Below are 24,543 nucleotides of genomic sequence, written 5' to 3' on the forward strand. Positions count from 1 at the left end.
TGAGATTCTGTGATTCTATGTAATTCAGAAGTCAATTACTGAGCTGAGAGAATGGAACTAGAGAGAATGAAGGCCATAGCAAGAGTGACAGTGTTTCAGGGAGAAAAAAAAGTGAGAGAGGGGAAGGTCAGGTTTGGAAGGTGCAGTCAGAGAAAAGAAATAGAGCACTTGGGAATCATTTTGAGGTCTAGGGTATGACCATCTTACTAGGGTGGCTAAAGCGAAGAGGAGATGAAGGCCAGAGGGGTTTGCAAGGAGTTGTTTGTTTCCAGGATCCTACAAAGCTTGCAGTCTTCAATGTGTTCACATGTATGTATGATATATACATATGTGTGTATGTGTATATAACATACACATATGTGTGTGCAGATGCATATATCACCTGTGTGTGTGTATATATGTAGGGGTGTGTATATGTATCATAAGACTACCGTTTGTTACAACAGATATTATGTAAGCTAAAAGCTGTAGCCATGAACTTGTGTGGCCATTCTCTTTTATGGGGTCTTGGGGAACCTCAAAGCCTGCCCACTACAGCTCATACCTCCACAAGAAGCCAGTCTGAATATGCCCAATAAACAGTCACTGTCTTGTGAGGGAGACTCCATTAGGCTGCACCAATTCTGTTGGGAAGAGCTCCTATCTTGTGGAAATACAGCATATAAGGGGACAAAGTAGGGCTTCTTCCTTTTTCTTCTATCCCAGGGTCCTTTGACAGTCAAGACTAGTGAGACTTCTGGACCCCCTCTCAGCATTATGTTTTACATGCATGACAAAAAATACATAGGATCATAAAGGAAACCAATTATATTGAAGCAAATTACCTATGTATGTCTATCTATCTATATCTATACCTCTCTCTCTCTCTCTCTCTCTCTCTCTATATATATATATATATATATATATATATATATATATATATATATATTTTAAATAGGAATTTCATAGATCCCAAGTTAAGAATCTCTGGATAAAGGAGGTTTTAGGCCTCAGCTCCTTGGGGTAGAGTAGACAGAGATTTTGAAGGAGTTCTCTAAAAAGGCAAGGGTTTTGTCCATGGAAGGCAAAGTAGAAGAAATTAAGGCAAAGAAGAAAGAGAAAATGTACTGCAGGTATTGAAAATTGAAATAATATGGGATAATGCTACAAAGAAAAAAAAATTAACCCATCCCCAAAGTGTGTGTTTAACCGTGATCAAAGATCTTACACAAAACAGCTCAGGAACCCCTGCATTAAAAACAAAGAAATACTAATCATTTATGACTCAATTCTTTTCTTCCTATTAAACCAGTGTTTGCTTTAATAAAACCAATGTGACACCAAATGAGGGACACGAATGAATTAGAAAAGATACATGACAGTGACCTCATGTAGGAAAAATGGTGGTAGCCCCATAAATTTCCTTATGTCTGAGAGGTTGATGGGTAACCAGAAAAGGGTTGGCCTCTAAGCTTTCTGATAAACAAGTTGTATTGGAATCACTTAGGGTCAGGTTATTACTTAATGTCTTTATTACCCTCAGATTGCTATCTGGGATTACACTGAGCTTTTATTCCTATGAACATGTTGGTCAAGATACAAGCATTCCAAAAGGCAAGATTTCTGCTGAAACACAGTCTGATAAAATGAAACTGATTTGGTGCGATGTTGAAGATGGCTCACCTGAAGAATGGTAGAGGGACTTTGGGAAGGTTGATTAGAATAAAACAATAGTGAAATTTGCTAAACTTGATAAACATCTGGAGATCAGGATTGTGTGATTCAGAGCACAGCTGATGGACTCATTTCAGCCATTGTTCATGATCAATAAGAGTTACCACAATTGGAATTGCCCCAAGGCACATGAGAATGGTTATTTCCAAGGCCAGATATGTCTCTCTTTGTCTCTCTTCATACCTGTCTATTTAGTCAGTCCTCGAGCTCCCTCTCTTTAGCCTTTCTCTGTCTCTTTCATCTAGAGAAATACTTATCCCACTGGCATTTGAATACCCAAATATGCATATTCATATTTTCTGAAGCAAAGCATTTATTTTAATATTTGATGCATTAAATTTGATTATTAAACACTTTGCCTAAAAAATCTATTTTGCATTCTTTATAGGACTATGTAAACCTGTGTAGTCTAAATAGGATTTTTCCCCTTCTTTGAGGCAAGGGAATTGCTATGAAATTTTCAATCCATTCAAGTAATTTTAAGATGGCAGAGCTATAGGACTAAACAGGGATACCTGATTGCCATTTTAGCAAGGAGAAAGTTTATGCCTAAGGAAGATGTGCATCCAGCTGTCATCCTGAGGAGTAACTCTGCTTGTCTACTGGGATAACTAGGGATGATTGCCCTGCCAAGTCATTACTGCAAGTGGGAGCTCCCTTGTACCTTCTTTACAATTGCCATTTAGGGTGAAGCAGCTGACATAAGAAATTGATTCACTCATATGCTCGCAGATCAATAAATATCTATGATATACCATCTCCAAATATGGTACTGCTCAGGGCTTTGTAACCCTCACCCAGAAGACACATCAGCTCTGTGTATGTGTGTGTATACACATATATGTATGTATGTATATATTCATACACATACATATATACATACATATATGTGTGTATGTGTGTTTGTCTCTTGGCCTGAAGATCTGGCTTAGTATTAAAATACAGTAACTTGTTCTCTTCCCGTTTATCTATTAGGCTGAACTAATTAAAATTTAGGATAATCCAAGATAGGAGATAAATTCAAACTCATTTTCATAGTCCGTTTTTACTCTACTAAAAAAAAATTAGACCAGTGATTCTTCTATTAGATCTTGCAACCCAAAGGAAGAAAACTTGCACCAAAGGAGGATGCATTGATAGTAACAGAGAGACCCCCATGTGGGATATTTTCATAATGTTTCTTATGAGAAAAATCTCCTAGTCTGTCTTTCAAATAAAATTGAAGGAGAAAAAACCTACTGAATAAAGTCTATGGCTCAGTAGCCAAAACCTACCAGAAAAGCTTCTCATTTGCCAATTTTATTTCATTTATCTATCTATCTATCTATCTATCTATCTATCTATCTATCTATCTATCTATCTATCTATCTTGCTTTTTGGAGGGCAATTGGGGTCAAGTGACTTGCCCAAGGTCACACGGCTAGTTTTTGTGTCAGATTTGAGCTCAGGTCCTCCTAACTCCAGGGCCAGTGCTCTACTCACTGTGCCACCCCTCATTTGCCAATTTTAATTGCTGTCATTTTTTTCTTTAATTTGTAATAGTCTATTGTGTGCCAAAGCAGAGTCACATCCTAGAAAGGCAGATCACAAAAGCAGCAGAGGGCACATTCTTCAGGCCATCCTCTTTTAAAAATCAAGTGGTCTCCCCATGTTTGGTTGATTTTTCTGCCTTGAAATAGTCCATATCTCAATGACTAAAGAGAGGGTGACAAGCTGCCCTAAATACTCCTTTTATCCTGATGGATGACAACGTCAGAAACTCTCCATTATTTCTCTGCTCTTTATTGTACAGATTATAACATATTAAAACTGTTGGATATCAGAGCAGGAATGGACCTTAGAGGTCACTGCATCTAGGCCTGGCCTACAGAGGGAAAGTCTTACCTAACACCACCCAGCAGATTAATTGGCAAAACCAAGGCAAGAGACAGGGTCTCCTTATTCCTAGTCAAGGAACTCTTAGTGTATGCAAATCATTGTGCTAGAAAATAGGAGAGATACCAAGATTCATGTAAATAAACTATAGTGCTTACCTTCATGGAGTTTATAATGTAGTGTTCTTTCTACTGCATCACAATGGGGACCCTAAAATGGGAGCCATGACTATCACTAAAAGTCAGTATGGCCACACTTCAAACATGCCACGTCAGCCTAACTTCAATCCCTATTTTCATTAAGTTGGCAGATCAGATGAATAACATAGCTTCTCTATATGGAGATTTCAGCAAGATTTTGATGGAGTCTCATAGTCATACTTCTAGACCTATATGGAGAGGCATGGACTGGGTGAGAGCACAGATAATGATGCAGAATTGGTTGAATGACTGATCTTGGAGACTGGTGATTAATGGATCTGTGTCAGCCTGGAGGAAAGTTTCCAAAGGAGTGATACAGGGTTCTGTCACTTACTGCATTCTGTTCAACAGCATTTTATCAATGAATAGTTGCTGGCAGAGTTGTTATGCTTATCATATTTATAGATGACACAAAGCCTGGATTGATAGTGAACATGTTGGATTATAGACTTGGCATCCAGAAAGATGCCTGTAGGGTGAAACAAAGGACCTAGCATAATAAGATGAAATTTAATAGGAAAAAAAAAACAGAAAAGGCCTACCATTACGTTCAAAAAATACCAATTCTTCAAATAAGGTGTGAGGAAACATGGCTAGAAAGCTGTTCAGCTAAGAAGACCTGGGGGGAGATTGGAGGATAGTGGATAGCTGACCTTAAGCATCTATATGAGTTAACAGTGTAACACTGCAGCCAAATAAAGTTTATATGATCAGAGAGACATAGTTTCCAGAACAAAGGAAAGTGACATTTTCACCGTCCTCTATCCTGGTCACACCACTTGGTATGGAGCCCAGAGCTGAATTAGATTTTTTGAGAGAACATTAACAACCTGTATTGTGTCAGGAAGAAGACAAACAAAACAGCGAGGGGACTAGAGAGGATCGGTATGTTTGAAGATCTGTTGTATGAGGATCAGCTGAAATAACTGTGGATATTTACCCTAGAAAATGTAAGACATAGCGAAGGTATGTTTGTAGTCTTTCAGTATTTGAAAGTCTAACATATTGAAAAGGGATTAGACTTTGCTCAACCTCAAAGGACAGAACTTGGGATAATCATGGAAAGTTTCAGAAGGGAAGATTTAAGCTCAGCAAAAGGAAAAAATTTATAGTAATTGTTGTTTTTTACTCATTTCAGTCATGTTTGCCTTTTTGTGACTGCAATTGGGGTTTTATTGGTAGAGATACTGTAGTAGTTTGCCCTTTTCTTCTCCAGATCATTTTATAGATAAGGAAACTGAGACAAAGAGGGTGAAGGGACTTGCCCAGGGTCACCCAGCTGAGTGGCTGGATCTGAACATATCCTTACTCCATGCCCACTGCAACACCACCAAGATGCTTATAAGAATTAGAGTTATCCAAATATAGAATCAGTTACTTCTTGAGAGGTCTTCAAGTACTTTTCAGGGACATTATCAAAGAGATTGATCAGATATGAGTTGAACTAGACCGTGACTTCTGAAACTTTGTGGTGCCCAGGAGCCCATGGGCAGTCTGGTGAAGCCTGTGAGATACATCTCAGAACCATGCATTTAAATGCATAAAATAAAATACCTTGGATTACAAAGGAACCCAGTTATATTGAAATACAGTTATGAAAACATTTTACAATAGAAATACAGGGATGCCAGGTTCAGGCCTCCTAGACTAGATGATTAGATCCTACTTCCTAACATATCCTGTGTCTTTGAATGCAGTTTCTTTCTCTAGGCCCCAGTGGGTGGCCCTCAATGTGGGTCCTAGAAATTCTCACTTTCTATCACTGTGGTAAGCCACTCTTTATGCCAGTGGGCTGTGCTGATGTGCACGTCTGCTGTTATCAGTCATTCTAAAACCATCCACAATCATTCCAAGCAGCCAAAGCATAGCCTATATGACTTGGTCCATGGGGAAGCATCTGTAATTGACTATTGTCATTGCATAGCCTAAGGTTCACTGCTTTTCCTCAAAGCACCATGCAGACATTTAGGCCCCTGTGGGAAGGAGGGGGCAGTGGAGTAGGCTGGCTTTCTTCCCACTGTGCTACTTAATGTGCCATCTGCTAAGATGCCACATTTAAACTCCAAACCAAGGAGCATGGTAATAAGACCCATAATGCATGTGAGCCACGAACAACTCCTTATTAATCGATGCAAATATAAAGGCTATTAATCCTGGAAATGCAAAATAGCTGCTCCAATATGAGACTGCCTCCATGTAACTAAAGTTTGAGAAAGTATCCTTCAGTGTGTTGGCTCAGTCTCACAGCTCATTCCTTTTAGAGTTCTTGGGTCTGAGGCCTTATTTGGGAACATAGATTATGAGAGCTGATGATAGTCTTTGCAAAATAACTTTGGTTAAAGACCAACCCTACAATGAGAAATCCATCCATTGTTTCTCTTCCTGTTCTTTCTGTCAGGTGATCCTGGGAATTTTCCTTGGGTCTGTCAGTGGGCCTTGCAGGTGTTTCTCATGTTCTGGGAGGGCGACTTGGAATACATGTTCCTTGGGTATTTCTAGGGGTGTACTGTGTGGCTGCATCCTGGTGGCCAATGTGGATCTATGATGAACCAATGCCATAGGACCAAGGAAAGTCACATCCTTGAGAATATCTTCCTATAGCCTGTCTGTGATAGGACTTAAAAGCCTGACAATAGGAAGCAAAGGTCCCATAGGATTTAGATCCAGAAAGGACCCGAGATCTCACTGAGGTCAAGGTTGTTAACCTCTATTTGAATGATGGATTTCTTTGGCAACAGTCTGGGGAAGCCAAGGGAAAAGTTAAGTCCCTTTTCAAAACTGTTTTAAAAGGCTTAGCATAAAATATATAGAATTACAAAGGAAACCAATTACATTGAAATACAATTGCCAAACTATTTTTTAAAAATCTCAGACACCAGGTTAAGGACCCCTGATTAAATCTGATTCCTTCATTTTGCAGAGAAGGAAACTGAGACCCAGAAAGAGATAGGGACTTACCTAAAGTCAGAGAGGTAGAAAATAGCGAAGCCCAGATTCCAGCCCAGGTCCTTTGGCTCTCAAGCCAGTAGTTCCTCTATTTCTCTGGGCCAAAAAAGTGCACATATGGAAAACATGTCTAAGAAGACATTTTTGCAAGGTGACTGGCTTTGGATCCTTTACCCACACATTTTGAAAACTTTGGGGATGGGGCTTGCTCTACTCTAACGATGACTTTCCCTAATAGCTGTCTGCCTTCCCTACTATAATAAATCCTTATGAAAAATAATACCTTTACTGTTGGTTCTGAGTGACATCCAGACCTAGTGTTATTCCAGACATTTGGGTGGAAGCCTCTAAAAACAACAAAATGTACAACTACAAGTCTTGTTGTGCACATGGGCATCTGTGTGTGTGTGGTGGGGGTCAGTTTTTGTTTTGAAATAGGGCACTTAGGCAAAAGCATATTAGTAAAAACAGCCTAGTAGGGGTGTCACAAAATTTCCATTAGCGTGTTTTTCTGAGAATGCAAATACTCATGCAGAACTTTTCCTGGTTCCACCTTCAGCAGAGTGCTCTGTTTGGACACAGTGAGCTTAATGCCCCTGGACTGACTTTCTACTCCTAATCCCTAAAAATGGGATATTTCCCCAAAGTGCATTTTGGAAATGCAGCCCATCCCCCACTTGGTGCTCTCAATAGTGCTCTGTAAATGTGCCCTGGGCTGATTTTCTTAAACAGAATCCTAAAAGGAAATGCCCTTTTTTTGGATTAATTTTCATTATTTTGCAACTTCCAACCATTGCTAATAAGGGGTTATTTGTTCAGAACCAGGCTTAAATCACAGTCAAGCCAGGTCTCATACTGCATCCCAACAGAAGAACCTGGCTATCTTCCATGGCCTTCTAAGAACATGGACAATACATGAACTCAGTTGTATTAGAGCTCTGAGTTTCAGTGAGGCCTCTGCCACCCCATAGAAAGCCTCACACATTACTGGTCAGGCAGAGCTCCCACTACCTGGCACCTATCTCTCTTTTGGTCCCTAACAATCTATGTGCTCTTTTGGAATCTTTCATCTTTAGGCTGCAGGCAGGTTCTGTGCACATGGAACAGACCAGCTTATAATTGTGCTCCCCGTAGGCCACTTCCGGGCAAGCAAACATGGCAGGGAAGCAGATCCAAAGTTTGTCTGCTTTGGGCTGCAAGTTCCTGTGGTGCAGCAGGAAGAAGACTGGGCTGTGAGTCAAGAGAACAGGACTCTAGTCCGACTAAGTCTGTTTCCTCATCCATAAATGGAGAATGTAAAAGGAGATGGCTGATCTCTCTCATGCCCTATCCAGCTCTGCCTTTGTATAATAATAACAGTAGTCCTTGAAAGTTTGCCAAGCACTTCCTATACATTACCTCACTGGGGCCTCACCACATCCCTGCAGGGGATATGAGCACTATGATCCTCACTTTACAAGTGAGGAAACTGAGGCTTAGAGAGACCAAGTGAGTCTGAGGTAAGATTATCCTTAGGGTTCACAGTATCATCTATTTTAAGCTAGAAGGGAGAGTCTTTACTAACATTCTAATTTAATCCTTCATTTTATAATGAGAAGGAGGCCCAGACACTTACCTGAAATCACACAAGTAGAAAGCAAGAGATACGATTCCTAGCCAAAGCCTCTGACTGTAAATGTCAAGCTGTTGCCACTGAAGCATGATGCCTACCTAGGTCCTCTCTAGCTCTGATAGTCTAAGCTTGAGCTCAAATGCTCTGAATCTAAAATATAACTAGGCCCAAGAAATTTCACGGTCCCAGTCCAACTTACCTCCTGCTTAAGAGATGTAATCCTGCCATCACATTGTTAGGTGAAAATCATGTCAAGAAATTCCACATTCACTTGTCAGATTGAGATTTAATTGCCCAGCTAATGTGCCAAATAATGAGGCTAAATTCTTTGACCAGGAAAAAGTAGAAGGCCAAAACAGAAACATTGGCTCCGCATCTTCTTTTTTCCAATATGTTGACTCAGGGACTAAACAACAGCCAGTTGAAAAGTGGAAAGGGGAAGGCAACAAGCATTTATTAAGTGCCTACTGTGGGCCAGGTTCTATGCTAAACTCCTTACAACTATTATCTAGATCCTCACAACAATTCTGGAAGGTAGATGCTTTTACTATCCCCATTTTACAGTTGAGGAAACTGAGGCAGACAGAAGTCAAGTAACTTGCCCAGAGTCACAGGTGTTCCTAACTGCAGGCCCAGCACTCTCTGTACTGTAGTGTCACCTAGCTAAGAAAGATTACTATAGACTAGTTATTTAACATGTTGACAGAGAACTGAAACTAGCTATTTGACTAAATATGTAGCAGACAAAAGCAAAGACTGGACATGCTGAGTTGTCTCCATAACATGAAAGGCCCTAGCATAAGGTCTCTAGAAGTGGAGGTGAACATCTGTTGATGTTTCTAGTGACTTCAGTTTATGTCTTTAAGAATTCACTCCATAACATCCTTAGGTCATCCAGCCTTTCCTTTAAACCCTCTCATGAGAAGGACCTCACTAGCTTGCAAGGCAGCCCATTCCATTTGGGGAGAGCTCACATTGCTTGGAAAGTTCTCCTTCTCTCAAGCTTGTTTGGCTCCCATCCTTTGATCCTGCTTGTATCCCCTGCAACTAAAGAGAACAGGCCTAATCTCCTTTGGGCCTGCAAGCCCTTCAGATACTCGAAGATCACTTTCATGTCCATCCTAAATCTTTTCTTCTACAGGCCATACAGACCAAATTCCTTTACTTAATTCTTATATGACTATGACATGGTCTCAAGAAACTTTGCCATCCTGGGTATCTTCCTTTGGACTCTGTCCTGTTTACTATGGTACCTATAACTGAACACAATACTGTAGGAATGGTCTGACCAGGGCAAAGAACAGTAGACAATCTCTTTTCTAGTCCAGAGTGCGTGTCTCTCTTAAACAGTCTGAGGGAGCATTTATGAATAGCTGGGTGGCGCTGCTGTGGGTTGGAGCACTGGGCCTGGAGTCAGGAAGACTCCTCTTCCTGAGGTCCAATCTGGCCTCAGACACTTCCTAGCTGTGTGGCCCTGGGCAAGTCACTTCACCCTGTTTGTCTCAGTTTCTCATTTGTAACACGAGCTGGAGAAGGAAATGGCAAAGCCCTCCAGTATCTCTGTCAAGAAAACCCCAAATGTGGTAACAAAGAGGCAAACACGACTGAACAACAACTAAGGGAGCATTAGCCTATTTGGCTGATGCTTCTCACTGTTGCACTATATCCATCTTGTTTCCTAAAACTCCTAGATCTTTTTCAGAAAAATTGCTACCTAGACATGTGTAGCAGCAAGCACCCCAAGGGTCCTCAGGGTTTGCTACCAACATAGGTTCTTGGATCTGCTTTGATAAAGGAAAGCAACTCAAAATGGGTTAACAAGCTTATGTTAATCAGTCAGATATGTATCATTCACCTAGTTCAGGGGAAAAAGGTCAGCACCCTGAACTTCAAAATATACAGACAGAATTATCAAGACAGAAACAAATCAAGTAGACAAATTTCCAAACTGAACAACCATTACATCCATACCAAACAACATCTGGGTTTCAAAGCCGGGGGGCTCTGGACAACGGCTTTCCAGAGTTTCATCTGATCAAATCACAGAACATTTCTCAAAGTGAGCCCCAAAACAAAGCCTCACATCAGGGCTTATATAGCCTTCTTCTGGCTCAGAGAATGTAACAACCTTATTGACTCACTAGCCAATCAAGAAGTATCTACTGAAAAACAAGCCTCCCACCCCAGGCTCCAGGTGCACTTTAGCCTAGGGGCAGGGAAGATCTTCAAATTTACATTCCCATTACCACATGTCCCCAGTCTTGAACTTATGAAGTTGATTTTTTTTTGGAACCCATGTCTCAGAATTGATATTTACCTCCCATTCACTTTCATTTTGCTAGAATTTGGCCCAGCATTCTGGTCTGGTCAAATCCTTTTGAGTCATAGATTTGTCAACTAACATGACAGCTGACCCTTTGTGCTTTTAGCTCTAGCACCTAGCAGGGTATCTGGCATATAGGAGGTCCTAATAAATGCTTATTGATTGAATGACTGACAAAATTCATATTTTGCTTTCAATCCTTTTCGAGCTATTCCATGACTTGTGACCAATTCATATTTTTCTTGGAGACTTTGGATATAGGAACATTGATTTTGTTGTCTCCTGGTTGTTTGTTTTGATCTTACTTATCACCAAAGTAAGATTCCACAGTCTGATTTTTTTCTGCTGTTTGCTCATTTTCCTAGTCAATTACTCTTCGTCAAGGTAGGGCTCTGCTTCCAGTGTTGGGGGGGGGGGGGGGGGTACTGTCCCAAGCTTCAGGTGCAGCTGTTTTCAGAGATACTTCTAGGGACCTGTAAATTTTCAGTTCTTCCAAGGTGATATCAAAGGAGAAGTGTTTACTCCTCTCCTTGTCTGTGTTCTGGTCTGTGAGTAATGACAAGCACTCTTTTCTGCCCTGGAACTGTGAGGAGGATTCCCTCTCTGTTGCTGCCACAAGCGCCACCAGGCCAAAGCTCCTCCTCACCACAGGACCGCCACCCAGGACTGCGACCCAAATGAAAGCAAAGGCAAAACAAGAGAATCCTGTCTCAACACCAGCAAAGAGATCCCTGCAATCCCCCTCTGATCAGCAGCTTGACTCCCCCCCATGATCTCTGGGCCTAGAGCTCCAGAAGCCCAAAATGCTTATTTTAGCCTAATCAGTAATAAAAATTGTAAAACAGTATAGGCCAAGCCCAGATCCCTGTGACATTCTTCTTCCAGGCTGATACCAAATCACTTCCTACTTTGGTCAAGTTACTGAAACTCCCTGGACTCCAGTCTACTTATCCCTGAAAGGAGTGGGTCATTTTAAATCAGAGGTATCAACACTGTTCCATTAGCTGACAACAATCCCAAGTGGACTGAACTAGATTAAAATGGAATTGGGAAATACTTAAGAAAATAAAATAAAAATACAACAGAACATAGATCATGTTCATGTGTGTTTTCTAAGTCAATATGTGACCCATAGGCAGTTTCTACTTGAGTTTTGCATCATTGCTCCAGATGTCTTTGGAGGCCTGTTCTAGCTTTATGAGCACAGGACAACTATCAGGTTCTGGCCACTTGTTCCCTTCAAAATCCACTAAATCATACAGGTGATAATGTGGGAACCCTTTTCTGTGCTTTGCAAACCTCTAGTTGAACTATTTCTGCAGCATTCTGTTCTTGATGAAGTCACACTGGCTCTTGGGGGTCACTCCTTCCTTGTCTAGTTGTTCGCTAATCAGTTCTCTAATAACATATTTAATATTTTTTGCCTACCTGTGGTCTGTGGACCCTGGTTTTTTGGGTTGTTTTTTTTTTTTAAGCAATTGGGGTTAAGTAACTTGCTCAAGGTTACACGGCCAGTTATTTCTGGGTGTGGTGCTGAGTGTCTGAGCCCGGGATTCGATCTCCAGGTCTTCTCAACACTGGAGCCGGGCTCTTACTTGCTGTGCTACCTGGCCGCCCCTGGGTTGTTTTTTTTAATGATGACCCAGTACATTATTTCATCTTTTTCCCGTCACCAATCTCTTATACTGGTTCAGAAATCCCATCCACCTTGTCTTTCTATACCCTGAGATGGAGCTCAGCTAGGTCATGCTATTTGAACTCCTCCAAGGCTGTAAGAACCCTCTAAGCATCTCTTAACCCATCTCAATATGAATACAGATCCATTGATGTGTACAAGAAAACTTTGAAGTGGGTATGTGTACAGCTAGAATAGCATAATCCTAGGAAAAAATTGCTTCCTGTTTTTCCTACTGACTTAACTGTACTGAGAAATTCTTCTGATGGAGAAACAGTTCCCAAGACTGTGTGCAGATGAGGAAACAGGGCAAATACTGTGGGGATTCCACTGTAACAGGGTAGGTGTCAAAATATGTACCATTAGTAACAACTTGACTTCTTATTGTTGTTAAGGCTATGGTCTCTGCCCATTGTATTGAGCCTTGAATGAGAGGAGCTCTGCTTTGAAAACAGAAAACAAACAGGAGTATGTTCAAAGCCTGAAAATCTCAGAATTACAGGTGAGGTTCTGAATATAGCAGGCAGACCTCTAAAGAAATTCAGCTGGAATATATATAATCAGTTATTCTGGGGATGGGGTGAGGGGTGGGCTGCTCCCGTGCAAAACAGTTTGGGAAGGACTGTCCTTTGGGGACTGGGCTTAGAGCCTGCTGCTTCTCTTTTTGGATCTCCTGGCTGGTGGAAAATCATCCTCCCTTGGGGAAGCCTTTGATATCTGGAGGCAGGCAAGGTCACCTGAGGCCAGGTTGGATATAGAAAATAGGTGAGCAGGCTGGATGGAGAGTCCATGGGGTCAAAAAGAAGGTTACTAATGAGATATTGTGCTTCAGAGCTCGGAAAGCAATGTCCATCCAGAGCCCAGAAATAGTTTCTCATTAGAATCAGTGCATAGAAGCCTCCCAGGGAGTCTCTTTTGAAAGGGACAACAATAATTTGAATGAACAAGTTGTAGTCTGTAAAAAAAATAGCTTATTCCGTTATTTTATAGTAATACATTATGTGTGGTGTGTGTGTGTGTGTGTGTTTATGGGTGTGGTGTGAAAGAGATGGGGGCTTAAGGGAGAGAAGATGAGGAAGAGGGAGAAAGACAGAAGCAGGAAGAGAGAGGCAGTTATGGCACAGGGAATAAATAGAATGATGGGCTGGAAGGCAGGAACACCTGTATTCCAAACCTAGTCCAATCTTGCTAGCAATGACCTGAAACTAGTCGTTGAAAACCTACACTCCTCAGAGTGCTTTGGGTGTAATCTACTAAGTTCACTGACTCATAAACTTAGAGCTAGAGAGAGGTCTTTAGAAATCATCTAGTCTATCCCCTCCATTTTTAAAGAGAAGGAAAGAACTTTTCTGAGGTCATAAAGTTAGGTAAATGACAGAGCTCCAAGTTCTACCCTCTTCTCACAGATGAGAATGTATTAGGGGAAGGAGTCCTCTGGCCCTGGGAGTTCCTCCACACTTATGAAGTCTCAGATTTCATTCTTCCCTATCTATGTATCTGATAGAATTTTTCTCTCATTCTGGTCTCTCATTACATTGTAAAATGTTAATTTGCTTCTTAAGCCATATAATCGTGTCTTCTATTTATACCGTGCATCCTGCTCAGCATTCAGTTTGGGGTCAATGCTTCTTTTTCTTTTAAAGCAACAGAAAAAAATTTTTTTTGTTGAACAGTAGCAGTTCAAGTTAGTGGAAAGTACCTGAGAATCGCTGCAATTAGAGCACTGAACCTGGAGTCAGGAAGACGTGTTCAAATCTGGCCTCAGACACTGACTGCTGTATGATCCTGGGCCTATCATTTAACCTCTATCAACGAGGCTGATAATGGCGCTTACCTCCCAGGGTTGTGAGGATCAAATGAAAGAATATTGCTAAAACTCTTAGTGCAATTCCTGGTTCATAGTAAACACATAGTAAGCACATAGTAAACATTTAATAAATGCTTGGTTTTTTTCCATCCATCCATCCATCCTTCCTTCCTTCCTTCCTTCCTTCTTTCCCTCCTTCCTCCCTACCTTCCTTCCTTTGACAAGTGTCATATGACCTACATTTGAATCCCGATTCTACCCCTTTCAGACTATGTAGCCTTGGACAAAACATTCCCCTTCCTTACACTTCAGTTTCCTCATTTTATTTTTCAAGATGAGATTGGACTAGGTGATTTGAGACCCTTTCCAGCTCTGATGTTCAGTGGTTCTTTAGAGGGTGAGCAGTGTAATGGAAAAAGCTAGAGAGCATTGGATTTGGAGGTCAAAAATCAGGGTACAAACCTGTTTATGTTACTTCTTCACTTTTGCGACCTTGGCCAAATTCCTTCTCTTTTCGGGACCTTCATTATCTCACCTATAAAATGTAAGGATTGGAACATATGACCACTAAGATCCCTTCCAACTCTGAATACCTCCTTCAATGACTTCCTTGCTTCTTCTGTGCTAGAGGATTTCTCCACTATGTTAAGGATATGACCAAACCCAGACCAAAGCATTACACTTAGTGGAGCTTAGGACTCACCTATTTCCCTTCCACACCTTTAGCTTTGTCTTGACATCACAGCCCCAACTAGAATGTATTGCTTTCTTGCTGGTGCTGCCCCCTAATTTGTGACTGGATTGTTTTATGCTGAATACCTCCACTACAACATGGGCGTTAATTCTCTTTGCAAATGTAAATTATGTGCACATTCTATTCTCCCATGAGCAGCTGAAAGATGTAATTTGGTTCTCTTTGATTATATTATTCTTTTCCATGTATCCAATCATTTGTCAATATGTCAACACTAAAACGATTAATGCTGTTTGTTGGAACATCACGAGTATTAATAGCCCTATTAAAATGAAGTAGGTCATAAATATTCTCTGAGCTGATCAATGTGGCATATCATTATGGCAAGAACCCCAGTAGACTGAAAAGGGAACAAATTTGTTTCCCTTGCCCTGAGTGGGGCAGAAGGATAGGGCTTCTGTAACTCAAACTCAAGAGATCAACGTCACCAACTGACTCAGGAAAGTGAGTCATTGGAAAAGTTTCCTACGGAGTGGGGAACCTAGAATCCTGGGGAGAAAATGGCAGGTGGGTTGTACTTTGCTATTTTTGTAAAGCATGTCATTCATCAACATGACCCTGTGGCCATCCTAGCCCTTCATAAAAAGTATTTCACAGACCAGAGACAGGAAGCAACAATCAGCTGAAAAGATAGAATCTCTTCAACCCATTTTAACTTTTCTGGTGTAGACTCTGAAATACAGTAAATTTCCTTATCTGGGATTGCTTTTTTTGTTTTTGTCACTTTGGGCCTGTGATTTCAATCAATTATCAATAAATATTTATTAAGTACCTGCTATATTCAAGGCTTTGTGCTAAGTGTTGGGATAACAAAAAGAGGCAAAAAGCCAGTCCCTGCCTTCAAGGAGCTCACAATCTAATGGGGGAGACAACATATGAATAAATATGTTTGTGTGTATGTGTATGTATATATACATATATATGTATATATCAAGCTATGTTCAGGATAGATAGGAAATAATGAACAGAGGGAAGGCACTGGAATTAAGAAGGGTTGGTAACGCTTCCTGGAGAAGGTGGAATTTTAGTTGGGACATAAAAGAAGCCAGGGTGTGAGTAGCTGGAATGGAGGAGGGATAGTATCCCAGGCATAGGGGACAGGCAGAGAAAATGTCCAGGGAAGAGAGAAGGGTGGGGCTTGTTTGTGGGACTGCCAGGAGGCCAGTGTCACTGGATCAAAGAGTATGTGTTGGGAAATAAAGTATGAAAATACTAGAAAGGTAGGAAGGGGCGGGTTATGAAAGACTTTGAGGGACAAACAGAGCATTTCATATTTGATCCTGGAAGCAATAAGGAGCCACTGTAGTTTATTGGGAGTGGTGGTGATATGATCAGACCTGTGCTTTGGGAAAATCATTTTAGTGGCTGAATGGACAATGAACTGGAGTGGGGAGAGACTTGGGGCGGGCAGCCCCATCAGCAGTTAGAGTGGGGGTGGTGTCAGAAGACAAAAAGGGGTGTATTTGAGAGATGTTGCACAGGTGGGGGGGCGTGAATTTCTGGTGTGGAACTTCCCTACACCACTGCAGATAAACAAGTCCTCTGTATGTACCTTATAGTCTTACAAAGTTGTCTGGGAGCATTGCAGGTCTAAGTGGCTGCCCACAGTCCAGTGTGCAGGCCAGTGCACATCAAAGTCAGGACTAAGCCCCTGTCCACTCTACCATACTGCCTCTTGTAATAATAATAAAAAACCCCTCATATTTATTTGGTACTCTCTGGTTTTCAAAGTATCTTCTGTATTTATGTCATCTTGTCTGGTCCATCCAACAATCTGCTGAGGTAAGTAATATGAGTATTATTATAGTTTACTACCCTTGTTTTTATAGGTGAGGATGCAGAGGCTCAACCAGGTTAAGAGATTTGCCTAAGGACACACAGCTAGTAAGTGAAGAAGTTACAGTACCTCATACCTAGACCTTTTAGCTCTCAAGTCAATACTCCTTTCTTGATACCCAACAGACCCAATGGCCATTCTTCCTCTCTTGACTAGAAATGGATAACGTCCCTCCAATTTTATTTCTTCAGAGTACAATGTAGACCTCTCAGAGACCTTTGGAGTAACTAAAATTAGACTGAAAATATAAATTTGTAAATGTGAGACATCTTCAAAGTTTGGGTAACAACATCCTTCCACATGTGAAGAAATTGCATTTTCTTAAGAATAACAGCACCATGTGACTCTGGGCAAGTCACTGAAGCTCTCAGTGACCCAGGGGACTCTCTACAAATCCCTAAGTTGCAAATCAAGTGTTAATATGAAATGGTAGAGGAACTTCCTCCCTCAGCATTCCTTACACAGATGAAATCAAAGGGTCTGGTCACCCTTTGGATGCCCCCACCCCACCTCCACCAAGAACAAAAGAATGGTGCCAGCTCTGAAATCCAGGTTCACAGGTGACTGAAGCTCATGAGGACCTTCAGGGGGTTGGCCTGGAGGACTGTCCATTGATACCCATGGTGAGAAAACAACTTACTATGACAGATGGTTCCCTGTCAGTAAAGAGTAAATTAGGAAAGAGCTGGGGCCAGGGGAGACCTATAAAGACTTTGAGTTCCTGCAATTGCAAGAAATTAACCAAGCAGACAATGATGAAAGGGAAATTGGAGAATGCCTTTGGATCTTCTGCAGAGAAAACATTCATTCCCAATCTGTCTCAGTGTGAAAATCAAGTGCGGGGCATCGGGTGTAGCTGCATCCTAACATATGACTTTTGCTCTAATGGTATCTCTTGGCATGGGGGTGGCTGGTCACACAAAAGTCCAGTCTTGCAGCAGAGAACAGACGCAGGCAGGTCCTCCCAGGCAGGGAAAGCTTTGAGGAGAGGCCTGGGAATGGCCTGGGTAGCTGGTGGCCAAAGAACAGCTTAGCTGGTGGGGAGGGGCTCATTGCCAGAAGGTTGGCCAGCAGGTGGTGTGAAGTCACTGACAAATGGGCACTGGAGGGAGCCTAGATGCTGAGGAAATTCCAGATTCTGTGAGGATTGAAATCTATGCATTTGCTGTTACTAAGTGATAGTCATGAGGTCCGAAGGCATTGCTGAAGCCCCTACATCTTGCCAGGCCCTGTGCTGGGCACTGCACAAGCAGTAACAAGAAACCAGACAGTCCCTGCCTTCAAGGAGATTACATTCTTTGGGGGGCAACATCACATACAACCATTTGTGGAGATCAGATACCCACTAAGGAAATACTGAGTCTTCTACCATATTCCTTTTCAGATTGAGGGCAGCTCCTGAAGGATATCTGCTTGGGCCTGGGATCAAGGGGTAGGACTAGGGAGCTGCACTCCGTGAAGGGGGACTGGCACAGCACCATGTACTCATTGCTCATTGGCAACAGTGAAGTAGGAACATCATCAAAGGGGTCCTTTTCATACTGCATTGGAAGTTATCACCCTGTGAGAGCAGCATTAGGGATCAAATACAGTCAGGAGCTTGGTTCCTAACTCCAAATTTGGTTTTCTCTTTTTTCTTTTTTTTTCAAATGCTTTATTAACTCTGATTTTACATCATTCATTTCCGCCATATTTTGAGTTGCAAATTTTCTCCCCGTTTTTCCCCTATCCACCGCCCCAAAATAGCGGTCCCACAGGATATCCCCTCCTCCAATCTGCTCTCTCCCATATCTTCTCCCATACCCCCTTCAACTTTTCCAGTGGATCTCCATGTCCCAGTGCCTGTATATCTTATTTCCCAATTACATGTAAAATAGTATTAATAATAGTATATATATAATTTTAAACATTCAATTTTTTTTTAAGCAATCAGGGTTAAGTAACTTGCTCAAGGTTACACAGCCAGTTATTTCTGGGTGTGGTGCTGAGTATCTGAGCCCGGATTTGATCCAGGTCATCCTGACACTGGAGCCGGTGCTCTTACTCACTGAGCCACCTGGCTGCCCCTAAGCAATTGGGGTTAAGTAACTTGCTCAAAGTTACACGGCCAGGTGTTTCTGGGTGGGTGCGAAGTGTCTGAGCCCGGGATTCGATCTCCAGGTCTTCTCAACACTGGAGCCCGTGCTCTTACTCGCTGTGCTACCTGGCCACCCCTAAACATTCAATTTTAAGACTTTGAATTCTAGATTCATTCCCTTCCTCCCTTGTCACCCACCCTTACTTGGAAGATAAGCAGTTCAGTATAGGTTGTACATGTGTGGCTAATGCAAAACATTAACATAGTAGATATATTGTAAAAGACTGACTATATTTCCCTCCCTCCTATCCCACCCCCACTTGTTCTATTCCCTACTTTGATCCCATCCCTTTTCAAAAGTGGGTGCTTCCAACTTCCCTCCCCACCAGCCTGCCCACCCTTCCATCATCCCCCCTCTCATCCCCTTCCCTCCTACTCTCTTGTAGGGTGAGATACCCTATTAAGTGTGTATTTCATTCCCTCCCTGAGCCAAATTCAGTGAGAATAAGTTTGGTCCATCCCCTTTTGCCTTCCTATTCTTCCCCTCCATTGTAACCATTTTCCCTTGCCTCTTCTATATGAGTTAGTTTATCCCATTCTGTCTCTCTCCATCTCCTCTCATTATATTCCTCTCTCACCTCTTAATTTCACCTTTTAAGTATCATCCCTTTCTATTCAATTTGTCCTGTGCCCTCTATCTATGTATGCCTGTAAGCATATATACACACATTCACATATGTATTCATATGCCCATATGCCCTCCGATATGGACATATATATTTCCATTCCCTTCAACTATTTTCCTACTGAGAAAAGTTTCATCTGTTACAATTATCGTTTTTCCACGGAGGAATGTAAATAGTTCAACTCTGATAAGTGGCTTATGATTTCTTTTCCCTGTTTACCTTCTCAAGCTTCTCTTGCTTCTTGTATCTGAATGTCAAATTTTCTATTCAACTCTGGTGTTTTCATCAAGAATGCTTGAAAGTCCTCTATTTCACTGAATGACCATATTTTCCCCTGAATGATGATTCTCAGTTTTGCCGGGTAGGTGATTCTTGGTTTTAATCCCAGCTCCTTTGCCCTCTGGAATATCATATTCCAGGCCCTTTGATCCCTCAGTGTAGAAGCTGCCAGTTCCTGGGTTATCCTTATTGTGTTTCCACAATATTCAAATTGTTTCTTCCTGGCTGCTCATAATATTCTCTCCTTGATCTGGGAATTCCAGAACATGGCTATAATATTCCTAGAAGTTTTCTTTTTGGGATCTTTTTCAAGAGGTGATCAGTGGATTCTTTCAACCTCTATTTTGCCTTCTGGTTCTAAAACATCAGGGCAGTTTTCCTTGAGAATTTCTTGGAGGATGATTTCTAGGTTCTTTCTTTGATCATGGCTTTCAGGTAGACCAATAATTTTTAAATTATCTCTCCTGGATCTATTTTCCAGGTCAGTGGTTTTTCCCATGAGATATTTCACATTGCCTTCTATTCTTTCATTTGTTTGGATCTGTTTAACAGCATCTTGATTTCTCATAACGTCATTATCTTCCATTTGCTCCAATCTAATTCTGAAGCAATGATTCTCCTCAGTGAGTTTTTGAGATTCTTTTTCCATCTGGCAAATTCAACTTTTTAAGGCATTCTTCTCCCCATTGCCTTTTTGAGCCTCTTTTGCCATTTGAGTTAGTCTGTTTTTTTAAAGTGTTATTTTCCTCAGTCAGGCTGTTGACTCTCATTTCATAATTTTCTTGCATTGTTCTCATTTCTCTTCCCAATTTTTCCTCCACTTCTCTTATTTGCTTCTTAAGGTCCTCTATGGCCTGTAACCAGCTTGTATTTTCTTTTGAAGCTTTTGGTGCAGGAGTTCTGACTTCAATGTCTTCCTCCTGTTCCATGCTTTGCTCCTTTTTGTCCTTAAAATAGGATTCAATAATGTTGGATTCTTCTGTCTGCTTTGTTTCCTTTGTCTGGTCATGTTACCCCTCAGCCACTTGACCCCTGGGCTTTTTGCCACAGTAGGACTCTGCCACCAGACAGGGGAGCTTCCATCCCAAACTCTGGGGTTTTCTCAGCTGCTGGAGGTATTAATTGGGTGCCCTTGCTGAAGCCTCCATACGCTCTGGCAAGCTGGACACACACCCCAGAACCTCCACTCTAGACTGCAATCCAGATCCAAGCAGGTTAAAGTAAGAGTGATTACCCCTCAGACTGGTCACATGGTCCCCCTACACTCTGCAGGCCAGGAGCTGAAGCTGCCACGTGGGGGCAGCTGCACAGCAGAGCTCCTCAGTGGCTTCTTGCCCTGGGTGCAAAAGCTGAGGCACTCCCAACTACTAGTCCCAAAGTCCATACTGCACTGACCTCTCACTTTGTCCTTCGCATCTATGTGTTGATAATTCTGGAGACGGCCATAGCTGCTGCTGATCTGGAGTCCCTCTGGCTGGTGGCTGGTCAGGTCTGCCCTAGGGCTAAAGCCTTGAGGTGGAGCTGGGCTCAGATCCCAGAGCACTGTGCTGGCCGATTCCTGCCTGCCTGCCAGGCTTAGCTTCTCTGTGTCATTTTGTGGGTTCTGCAGCTCCAAAGTTTGTTTAGAGTCCCCTTTTTACATGGATTGGGGAAGGTGGAAGCCAGAGCAGCAGGGAGGTCCTGCTTCTACTCTGCCATCTTGACTCTGCCCCCTCCAAATTTTTTAATTAAATTGAATTCCATCTTACAATCCAAGTATAGCCTTAGGCATTGGGCTCATGCTTTACAAATAGTTCTTCTCTGAGCACCAGTAGCTCAAATATTCTTTAACCCCATTTTACAGATGAGAGAATGGAGACCTAGGGAAGTGAAATATCTTGCCAGGGCCACTTAGCCAGCAAATGCTGGAGCTGAGGACTCAAATTCATCTCTTCAAGGGACCTCACCTTCCATGTATTTCAGCTTATGCCTTAATCATTCCCTCTATATTATGCCTAATGTGTAGTTCTCAAGTCTCTATTTGAAGACCTTGGGTGAGGGGAAGCTCACTCCCTCCTAAGGTAGCCATTCCCTTTGGGAGCAGCTCACATTGTTAGGACATTTTATATTATCTGGAGCCTAAAGTTGCCCCTCCTTCTGCCCCATGGGGCCAAGCAGAATGAGCACATTCCTTCTGCCACCAGCATCCTTCTTCATCCTTCATCCAGTCTTCTCTTCTTGACTTCCTTCAAGTGATCTTCATATGGCATGCCCTTCAGGAGCTTCACCATCCTGAGGGCTCTCCTCTGGCTCTTCACCACCATAGCAGCACCCTTCCCAAAATGCAGCCCCAGAACTGAATACAATACCCTAGACTGTGTCTGACTGTGCTGGGCAAGGTACAGTGGGATTAGCTCCTCTGTAGTCATGGTCATGAGGCCTAATTTTTCACTAGCCTTTTCTAGCTATCACAAAGGGATATGGGAAAGTACCTCTCTCATTTTTCTTGTAGAGTTGGAAGCCCATGGGTGTGGGACACTGCATCTGATAGATATTTTTTTTTCCAATATGGTGGCTAATTTTGCTACCCTTTTTCCACGTCTTTTAAATTCTTTATTAACAAGGTATATGTCTTGGCAAAAAGAGAGATACAGTGGAAATTAGGTGATGTGAAAACAAAAACAAATTGTTGTTGTCATATCACACTGTTGATACATTCATTTTGCAGTCCTCAAAAACCTGTCAGGATTTTTTTCAGAAAACTGACATTTAGTCAGAGATTTTTGAATACAGTAATAAGACTATTCCTATGAAATTCCCTCTTAGATTTAACCCAGTGTTCTTGCCTGCCAATATCTTTGGGAATCCCGAGTTGTCCTCCATGTTTTTTCTGTCATCTGAAAATCTGGCAAGCCTGCGATCTATTACCATTATCCATACTACCACTCAAAATGATAAAAAAAAAAAAACACAAGACCAAGGACAGATCCCTGAGGTACTTCCCTGGTGATCTCATCCTGAGCTAAAAGCAAAACTGTTTGTTAATATGTGGGTCCAGCAATTCAAGAATTTCCAAATCTACCTCACTGAACTTTTGTCTATTCCACATTTCCTTCTGTGCTTTCCAAAAGAAGAGTATTAGAGATTTTGTCAAAAGATTTGCTAAAGTCTAAGTAACTTACAATATCTGCAGTATTTCCCCAATTACCTGGGTTAGTAGCCTGTCAAAAAGGAAAGGAGGTTATTTTGATATGGCTGGTTTGGGATCAAACTTTGTGGTTTTATCAGGACCTGTTGCTAGAGCCTTTCATTTCCTTCTCTTGCCCCTATATACCCCACTCTCACAATCCTTTCCTGTGCTTTTCTATTTACCCTTTCACCTGACTTGCCTTCATCTCCTTTACACGTCTTTGCTAAAGAAAATCTAAGCTGGCTGATGGGCTCCCTGTGCATCCACATCCGTCTCTACAGATAACAACTTTTCCCAGAATTTCATTCTTGCAAGCTCTGCATCCCTGCTGGGCTGATGATAGCATTTTTGCTCCTATCTTTTATCTCTGCTCTTCGAAATCTTCTCTCTCTAAGTGACATGGCAGGCTTACCACCTCTCTGTATCACATGTTTGAAGACAGAGTTGTCACTACCATCATTTCTATTCTAGCAGCCATCTCTCTTTGTTGGTTAGAATTGGATCAAGAATAGAATTCACTAATATTTTTTCCTCCACCTTTGGAAGGATATAATTAATATTAAGACAAGTCAAGAAATTATTAGTCATTCTGCTTTCAGTGCAGAGAAAGCTTTGGAAGATATCTGGATAACTGAAATCTCTCAGCACTGTTACAACATAATTCTCTGCCCGGTTTGGGATCTGTTTCCCAAACTCCTTATCACTTTCCCCTTTATTTCCATTTATTCTGTGGTATCCTGTGATAAGAGGATTGAGTCTGTGCCTTTATCTTTACTTATATATTCTCCAACCTGCTTCTCCTTCTGGTTCCTGGATTCTCTCACATGAGAGAATAATATGCTATGCTACCCCACCAGGCCCCTCTTTTACCCATCCAGTTTCTTTTCAATGAAATATCCTTTCCCTTCTTCAGGTAAACTCACATTTACTCATCTGTCTACATTGTATCAACCCAAATGGAATGTAAGCTCCCTGAGGGCAAGGACTGCTTGTCTTTAGAGCCTTTTCCCCCCTTACTCCTAGCAGAGTAGCGCCCCCACAGGTAGACATTTAAATGCTTCTTGAATTGGATATGCAGATCTTGAGTCTCAGACCACTAAGTCTCAGTGACACCTAGGAGGTCAAATTTAACTCCTTGTATTGTAATCTCAATTTTAGACCCTTGCCATTTAAGATTCAACCCACCCACCAAAGTGAGCCTCTTAAAATGCAGGTCTGACCTTGTCAGCCTCCTACTCATAAGAATCTAGTGATTTTTTTTCCCTTGAGGGTCAAATGCAAAAACATCCATTTGGCATTCACAGCCTTTCATAACTGCCCCTTCCCCATCTTTCTAGTCTTCTTACACCTTACTCCTTACCACATACTCTTCAATCCAATGACAATGGTCTCTCTGTTCTTTGAGCAATGTGCTCCATCTCTTTCCAGGCATTTTAACTGGTTTTCCCTTTGCCCGGAATACACTCCTTCATTTCTGGCTTCTTCCTTCCTTTTTCCTCCTCCCTTCTTTCTTGCCTCCCTTCCTATCCCCTTCCTTCCTTCCTTCCTTCCTTCCTTCCTTCCTTCCTTCCTTCCTTCCTTCCTTCCTTC

General features: G+C 41.8%; 1 long non-coding RNA gene across 1 annotated transcript in view; it reads left to right on the top strand.

Annotated features, from left to right (window-relative positions):
* The first annotated feature begins 11,651 nt into the window (after positions 1-11,651).
* The window catches only part of LOC138150631 (uncharacterized), a 169,512-nt gene continuing 156,620 nt past the window's right edge, over positions 11,652-24,543 (top strand). Inside the window, exon 1 of the long non-coding RNA XR_011165602.1 lies at positions 11,652-11,663. This is a non-coding gene — a long non-coding RNA (uncharacterized lncRNA). The remainder of the gene's footprint in view (positions 11,664-24,543) is intronic.

This window comes from Petaurus breviceps, unplaced genomic scaffold (genome assembly GCF_028583685.1).
Source record: "Petaurus breviceps papuanus isolate PSGF00001 unplaced genomic scaffold, PetGlider_PUasm1.0 90881, whole genome shotgun sequence".
Taxonomy (NCBI): domain Eukaryota; kingdom Metazoa; phylum Chordata; class Mammalia; order Diprotodontia; family Petauridae; genus Petaurus; species Petaurus breviceps.